Raw genomic sequence first — 8,275 nt, 5'->3', positions numbered from 1 at the left:
AGATTTATTGCTGCTACACAATTCATATCAATTACTGTGAACTGCTTTCAAGCATAAGAGAGACTCAGTAGAAAATTACCAAACCACACTGTTATTCAGGTCCAGTAATATATTTAGTTATCTATCTATCTATCTTGCTAGATTTATGAGAGGTATATAACTGCCTTTTATGTCATTCAGACTGATCAGATGGAAAAGGTGCTAACTTCCACTTTTTCCTCCACCATTTTTTAAGCTTACTTTCTCCGCAGTCTTGATAAAGCCAAAAAAAATAGAGTTCCTTTTGGCAAGTTTCACAATTTTATGCCAATGTGCTTTAAACTAGCGTTTATGAATCTCATAATAATCACATAAAACAGGTTGGAAGCACGATGATAGCAGCAAAAACAACAGTTTGCTTCAGAAACAGAAGTAGGGTAGAATCTAAAAGGAGAAGATCTAGCTCAAGGGAACCATTTTCAAAACACAAGAATTGCTCTTTTGTACTGCACAGGAGCATCAGCAAGTCAGTCTTACTGCGCTCAGCATCATGAAAACATGCAAGAAAGTTCTTGTTCCATAAAGTTTACAACCTAATTTTATGAGAGAAATCTGGCACTGGAGCAGACATAAGCTAGGAGCAAACAAAACTGTAAAGCAGAAAGGTAAAACATAGGAACCAGGTACAGCAAAGATCAGGTACGTCTTTAGGAATCACAGATGAGATATTTCAACAATTACACTGCTAGACTTGTTGAACTACGAGACAGCAGACGTGTTATTTGAAAGCTTTTTAAACTGTTCTCCATGCCAAGTGGCTAGAGACAATAATTACTAAGAAAAGACTAACAGCATGGCTTTGCTCAGTAAAAGCCCATTACAATAATAGCTGTACATATCTGAAGGGAATAATCATCATCCGGCCCACGAACTTGACAAGGCTCCAGAAAGAATTAGATAGGGACAGTGATACCGCCACCACCCACAATTTCACTTGATACGCCGTAAATTACAGGAAGACAAACCTTATGCCTCGAGACAAGGGCGGGCTGCTCGCAGAGGGTGGTGGAGAGCCAGCCTGCCTTCCCGGGCAGCCCACAGCTACTGTGCCTGGGACGTCGTTCTTTTCATGTATCATTATGGAGCATTCATCAGTTAATCAAAACAAAGAATCACAGTGGTCCAAAGAAGAAAAAGCAGGTTTCATTTAAAAAAAAAAAAATAATAATTGCGACAGATGCCTTGGCCTCTAGCATAACTGCTCAAGGAAAACAGCAGAATTTAGGCAGCGTTGCTGTAAACTGCTCTGAAATAAAGAGGGGAAAAAACACTTTGTGGGCCACAACTGTGATTGTGCTGGATGATTTAATGGGTCCTTTCCATTTCTAACTTTCTTAGCTGCGCATTCTTCAAATGGCTTTTACAAATACTTCTGTCAGAGAGTCACACACTGACAGGTGAAATTCAAATAATCCTAATCTCAGCCTAACGAGCGACACGCTGCAGAGAGGAAACGGAGCTGTGGAAGGGAGAATAAATCCCCGGGAAGAAAGAAAAAAAGCCTGCATGGGAGAACACTCTCAATCAAGATAGTCACCTTGCATCTGAATTTGTGTGCGTCAGCCCGACCCGGCGTGGTCAAGACAGGGTGCTGACAGGAGGCGCAGGAGACCTGACTTCTGGTCCTGTTCCTGCCACTGCCAGGCATACGAGGTCAGCAAACTGCTTCCTTAACTCTGCTCCTCTCTTTCCCACCCCACCTCTCCCGCTCTGTATCTATAGCGCAGACTTTTCAGGACAGGGACTCCTTCTAGCCAAGGCCAGGGATGGAGCTGAAAGCCCTTGGGTGTTTCTGTAACGCTGATCACTCATCAGACCAAAATCTCCTTCCTTCTGTGCTGTCTTGGCTCGCTTGGGAAAAAGGTTCCGGCGTGCAGCACAGGCAACACCCAGGCCAGAAATGGGAGTATTTGACACGGTACCAAAACTAACTTCCAGTTAGTGAGCTCAGGTACCTCTGGAAGCCTAGCCCGGGGCTACTTTACCCTCTGCGGTCACTGCGCTGCAGCGGGAGCCCTCCCACCTCACCCACAGCTAATTCAGGCTACGGGCTGCAAAACAGCCCTGCCTTTGGACAAAGCCTCCATCAAAGGGTCTCCAGGAAGCCTCCCTGAGATCTTGTCCCTTTGCTAGATCAATTCTAAGAGCAGCTTTGAATGCAAGAATCGCTACCCCATTTCTGGGGTAGCATCACCGCTCCTTCTCCTCTCTTTCCCCACGGGTTTCTTCCTCTTCCCTCCAGTTTTCCTTCCCTTCCCCTCACCTCAGTTTTGGACAGGCCTTATGCTGGCCTCTAAACCCAGTTCAGACTTATCCCCTCTCCTCTCAGTATTCCCTAAGACAACTTCTTTCTAGATTTCTTCTCATTTTTAGGTCTTCTTCAAAACTCTCCACATCTTTGTCTCCTGCTCCCCACTCCACTAGTCTTCCACTTTTCATACTCGCATAAAATTTTGCTTTTCAAGGCAGACAGTGCATCTTAAATGGTTTCTACTCTCTTCAGATCTTCTACCTCAAGTTCATTAACTTAATGAGATGAAAAATGATCGACCAGAGAAGGCTATCAGACTTGGAATAATTGGCTTTTTTAATTTATTGCTCCCGTGGACAAGCACGAACTGAGGCTCTATTGTGTGAGACGCAGCAGAAGCACAGCAACATAAAAAGACGCTTTCTTCTTCCAAGAGACGGTGTAATGGGCTGATTGGAAGTGGAAGATTTCCTCTCCAAAGGGAATTGGAAATGACAGATGAGAAGGGCAAAAGCCATAAAGGGCCTTGGAAATGAAGACCAAGGGGCTTGTATGTAACACAAACGACACAGGAAAATGTCAAGTCCCTGCCCTGCAACAGATTTCCTGTGCGATCTTGGTCACATCACTTAGCTTTCTTGTGTCATAGCTCTCCACTGGAAATAGCACCTCAGTCTCTGGTATGGGTATTACAAGAAGAAATCCACCATGAACTAGGAGGTTTACAGGCACCAAACCATGTGAGAAACAAAGATGAATTTTACAGTTTTATTTACAATATTTTTTTGCAAGTAAAGAAGTAACAGAATAGGCTATATATACTAGTAGAGTCACATACATTCATCTATTCAAATAAGGTCCCTATTCACTATGTCATTAAAATCATAAAGTATTTGGTGATCCTTTTGGTTTTACAAACAAAACAAAAAAAACAATCCCAAGACCACAACAAACCACACGCCAACTGGATTTATGACTCCAAGTACTTTTTGCAGCAGTAGCCAAGGCCACAGAGCAGACATGACATTTCACAAACCTTCCGAGTGCTGTCACCTGCTGATTTAGCCCAGCTAACTGGTGACCAGCTCCATCAGCTGCAACAGCAGAGCACGCAGCAGCTACTCTCCCTTCATAAGGGAGGTGAGAGGCAAGTAAGCCCTGCAGTTAAGAAAGGGCCATCAGGAATTAATCAGCTACTCCATGACCAAGCACGGAGTATAATGAGAACACAAACTCACGGCACTCAACACCTCTGTGCCCTGGAGCCTCATTCACATGAAGGGGAGTGCCACTGATGGATCCCCTATTTTGCCACAGGTATCCTCAATCCTCCTCCTCTTCGCAAATCCCCGGCAAGAGCTGAGCCCTCCCCTCCATCCTCTTTCAGGAGTTGGGAAGAGGCCTGTCCTCGCTCATCTCTCCCCCACAGCGAGCACAGCCCTGTCCCTCCCTGTCCCCCAGGCTCCACAGCTCCAGGTGAAGGTGGATCCAGCCACAGCACGGGACATGCCATGACTTGGGGCACAAGTGGGAAGAAGACACAAGAAGGACTCAGGGAAGGAGTAAGTGGGGGGGTCAGGTTGAGGACTGATCCTCTTGGAATCAGCCCACCACCTCCCCAAACAGCGGCGCATACCCCAGCCACCCTGATGGACCCAGGGACAGAAAAAACCACTTATCTATTGGAATTTAAAATAAAACAAGCAAAATGCTGCCAGAATGTAAAGGAAAAAAAAAAAAAAACCACAATCCCAGGTGAAGAAGAGTTTCCTTAGTAGCTCTCTATTAGTAAACATTTTTCAGCTGTATTTGCAACCCGAAATTTGCACAATTCTGGTTATGCAGGACAGGATGGCAGTAAAATAGGCTAGAGATGGAAAAGCCTTAAAGTCCCTAAATCCTCCCTACATTTCACTTGAGGGACGCCAAGCAGCCCTAACAGCAGAAAGAAATGTGTATCTGCAACATTTTCGCAAATTTAAGACATTTTATCTGTATGGTAGAAAAGAGATTAATTATTTTCAACCAGCATTCGCTTATTGCAATGTGGGATTAGCCAGCTATTGAAGTGTTACCACCTGCTGGGAATTTCAGAACTTCCCATATAATCCTCCCCCTTCAACATTAAAGAGGGAGCACCTCAGGTGTGCATCACATTTTATCAAAATGGTATCACTGCTGACCAGTCAGAGTGGTCAGGGCCAAAAATATGCCAGTTCTCGGAAGATGAGTTTAGCAAGGAAAGCGCATAGGCGATGTCTGCCACAGCAGGGGGCTAGAGCTGACATCCTCAAAGGCATCTTTCATTCTTATTTACACATCAGACAATTTTACATTGTTATCAGATAATGGCTTTATTAAAATTATGCATCTAAATTCACCAGACTGAAACTGACAGCACCAGATTCTCTTTGTGCAAGAAAAATACCCAATAATTAGCTGGTAAAAGCTATTTTCATCAACATTTGGGGTCTGATCTCACAAAATCCTGGGATTTCTCAGTTCCTTTTGATATCAACTCAGCAATTCAGGAGCTAGCTGGCCAGCAACATCCGTCCTTTGAAACCTAAGGGCTACAGCAGACTGAATAGATGGATGAGATTTACTTTGGAAAATGTACAGTGAAAATAAGTTTATTAAGCATAAGGAGATTTGGGAAAGTGTCCAAGCTACAATAAATAATGAATGCAAAGAATCAAATACATTAGATCACCCCTTATGGCATAAGGGACGGAATGCAGTCATCCATTCTTTCCTTTCCCCTCTAGATTTCTTAAAAAAAAAAATAAAATTATATATATATTGTTCACTGTTTCTAGAATTCCGCTTTTGGTCAAGTTTACCTTAATGATCACAGTATGGGGAATACATATTGCACAGCTGAAATAATAAGAAATACGTGTAATAAGCAGGTCTGAAATATCTCGAAGTCTGAGTATTAAAAAGAGAACCGGGAAGCTGTCTCCCGTGCTTTACACTGAATTTTTGTCATAGACTCGCCCGGTTTCATCTAGCGGCTGATAATATAAAGTAGAAATGCCTAAACCTGCTGAAAAACGCTGAAAATTAATCCTACTTACCACAGATTCGCAAAAAAAAAACAACCCCAAAACATGGCAATTACTTTACGCGTCGGTGCCACCGGCACCTCGGGAGCGCCGAAGCACCCGGCGGGACGGTCCCTGCCTCGCGGGGAGAGGGAAAACCAGAGGGAAAACCCAGGCAGAGGGCACGTACGAAACCAGAACCTTGAACTCACAGGGGCATTTTTAAAAACCTGAACAACCCAGCCTTAGGGCAAACGCCGCACGGTCCCCTCAGCACCCCTCGCAGGCGGCCGGCGGGCTGTCCCCCAGCCGCTGCCGGCGGGGCTCCGTCCCGCTGGTCACCACCCAGCCTGAGGTAGCCCGGCGCTACCCTGCGGTTCAATCGCCTCCTCACCCGCGGCGGGGCGAGGGGAAGCGACCCCCGTCGCGGGGTAGCCCACCCGCGCCCCGCCGACGGCGCCTCAGCGAGGCCCGCGATCGCCCGCCCCGCCGTCAAAGGGAAGCTCTGGCCGGGCGGGAGACGCCGTTCCCTTCTCCGCCCGCTACCCCCGCTCACCTCCACGCCGCTGCTGCCCGCGGCACCGGCGTGATCCTTCCCTCAGCGGCGGGCGGGCGGGCGCTCACTCACCTCCGGCGGCGGCGGCGGCAGCGCCCAGCCCGGCCCGGCCGGCGGCGGGGGGAGGGTTAAATGGCGGCGCGGCTGTCAGGGCGGCTGTCAGCGGGGCGCGGGGCGGCGGCGAGGGGAGCCCGCGCCCCTGGCGGCGAGGCGCGGCGAGGCCCAGCCCTGCCCTGCCCAGCCCCGCCGGGGCCGCGCCGCCCTCACACGCCTTCCCGCCCGCCGCCGGGGTGTGGCGGCCCCGATGGGAGAGGGGCCCCCGGGAGGGACGCGGTGAGGGCAGCCCGCCGAGGGAGGGTGGCGCCGGGGTCCCGTTCTCCATACGCGTCCCGGGCTCCGTTAGCGGCCCTGCCCCGGTGAGCGCCCTGCCCCGGTGAGGGGCGGCCTCCAACAGTTCTCTTCGCGGTTTGTGTCGCCCCCGGGTGAACGATCATGGCCTTCCCTTCGGTGATGGAGAAGCTGGAGAGCCGCGGTGCAGGCTGAGGTGGCCCTCGGGAGGCCAGGCCAGGCTGTCGCACTGGCCCAAGTCGCCATTTCTCCACAGATGTGTGGTGGTCTCCATCCCTTGCACCTCTCCACAAGCTTCCTTTCTGGCCGGTGGCGAGTCCTCGCCACAAAATGAGTCCCCTCCTGCCAAGGCTTTGGTAAAGGCATCCATCTATGTACGAGTTTGTATGTCAGAGCCAGGCACTGGTGTTGGTCATTACTGTATGAAGAAAGCAGCGGGCAGACTGGGCGATGCTTTCCAGAGCCAACTTGGAGCAGTGAAGATCATGGAATCACAGAATGATATGGGGTTGTAACGGACCTCTAGAGATCATCTAGTCCAACTCCCCTGCTGAAGCAGGATTGCCTAGAGCACATTACTCAGGACTGCATCCAGGCGGGTCTTGAAAATCTCCAGAGAAGGGGACTCCACAACCTCCCTGGGCAGCCTGTTCCAGGGCTGTCACCCTCACCATAAAGAAGTTCTTCCTTATATTTGAATGGAACTTCCTATGTTCCAGCTTGTGCCCGTTGCCCCTCGTCCTATCACTGGCAACCACTGAAAAGACTCCAGCTCCATCATCCTTCAACCCACCCTTTAGGTACTTGTAAACATTGATAAGGTCTCCCCTCAGCCTTCTCTTCTCCAGGCTAAAGAGCCCCAGCAATTTGAGCCTTTCCTCATAAGGGAGGTGCTCCAATCCCTTAATCATCTTAGTTGCCCTACGTTGGACTCTCTCCAGTAGTTCCCTGTCTCTCTTGAACTGGGGAGCCCAGAACTGGACACAGTATTCCAGTTGTGGCCTCACCAGTGCGGAGCAGAGGGGGAGAATGACCTCCCTCGACCTACTGGCCACACTCTTCCCTATGCAGCCCAGGATTCCGTTGGCCCGCTTGGCAACAAGGGCACATTGCTGGCTCAGGAAAAGTTTGCTATCCACCAGGACTCCCAGATCCTTCTCCTCAGTAGTGCTTTCCAGAAGATCCACCCCTAACCTGTGTTGGTGCCTGGGGTTCTTCCTCCCCAGGTGCAGGACCCTACATTTGCCCTTGTTGAAGATGAGGCATCAAAAGATGTCATCAGCAGGAAAGAACAGTCCTGGCTCCTTAACGTGGCTCCATCTGCAGCCAAAGTTCATATATGCATGGGTATTTGTCATGCCCAGTGTTCACGGACAGTATTCAGGGACTATTGTGACAGGATAAAACTATCCTCTTGCAGAGAGACACCTTTAAAAGAAAAGTTTCCATCTGTTTTTATGCAACAGAGTCACCCATTTATCTCATACCACAGTTAAATTTATTTCCCTGTCGTGGAGTCTGTGATTTAAATACAGACCGATGGATACCCACACACCCACAAAGCTGCGGAAGGATTTCAAGGGGCATTTAAATCAACTGATGTTACGTGTAAAGAATCTTCCTCCTTTCCCTAATTCATCTACAGTAAGCGTGGGCACAGCATAAAGGCCCAAGAAGTAATTGTCAACTTCTGGCATCCAAAATTACTCCAAAATGTTGCTCCTAGTTAAATTTCATCGCCTATATGACTGAGAAAATACAACTTCCATGCAACACGAGTGTCTTGGCCCCACGCGAATGCTGAGCCTGAGCAGCTGAAAAGGTCTGTCACCCCCCCTATCCCCCCGTCGTCCCCTGCCTTCCCGCTTCCAGCCTCTGCTCAAACCCTTTTCCACATGCTCGCTGGGGTCTGCGGTGGTTAATGCGGTGGTTAAAGGCACACTGCCATCTGGAGTGCCGTCAAACACCTTCAGGAAAGCAAGTGAAACGCTTACTGAGGAACTCGGACAGTATTCTGGACAGCAAAGAATGAAG

Source organism: Numenius arquata, chromosome 1, assembly GCF_964106895.1.
Source record: "Numenius arquata chromosome 1, bNumArq3.hap1.1, whole genome shotgun sequence".
NCBI lineage: Eukaryota > Metazoa > Chordata > Aves > Charadriiformes > Scolopacidae > Numenius > Numenius arquata.
This window is presented reverse-complemented; position numbering follows the sequence as displayed.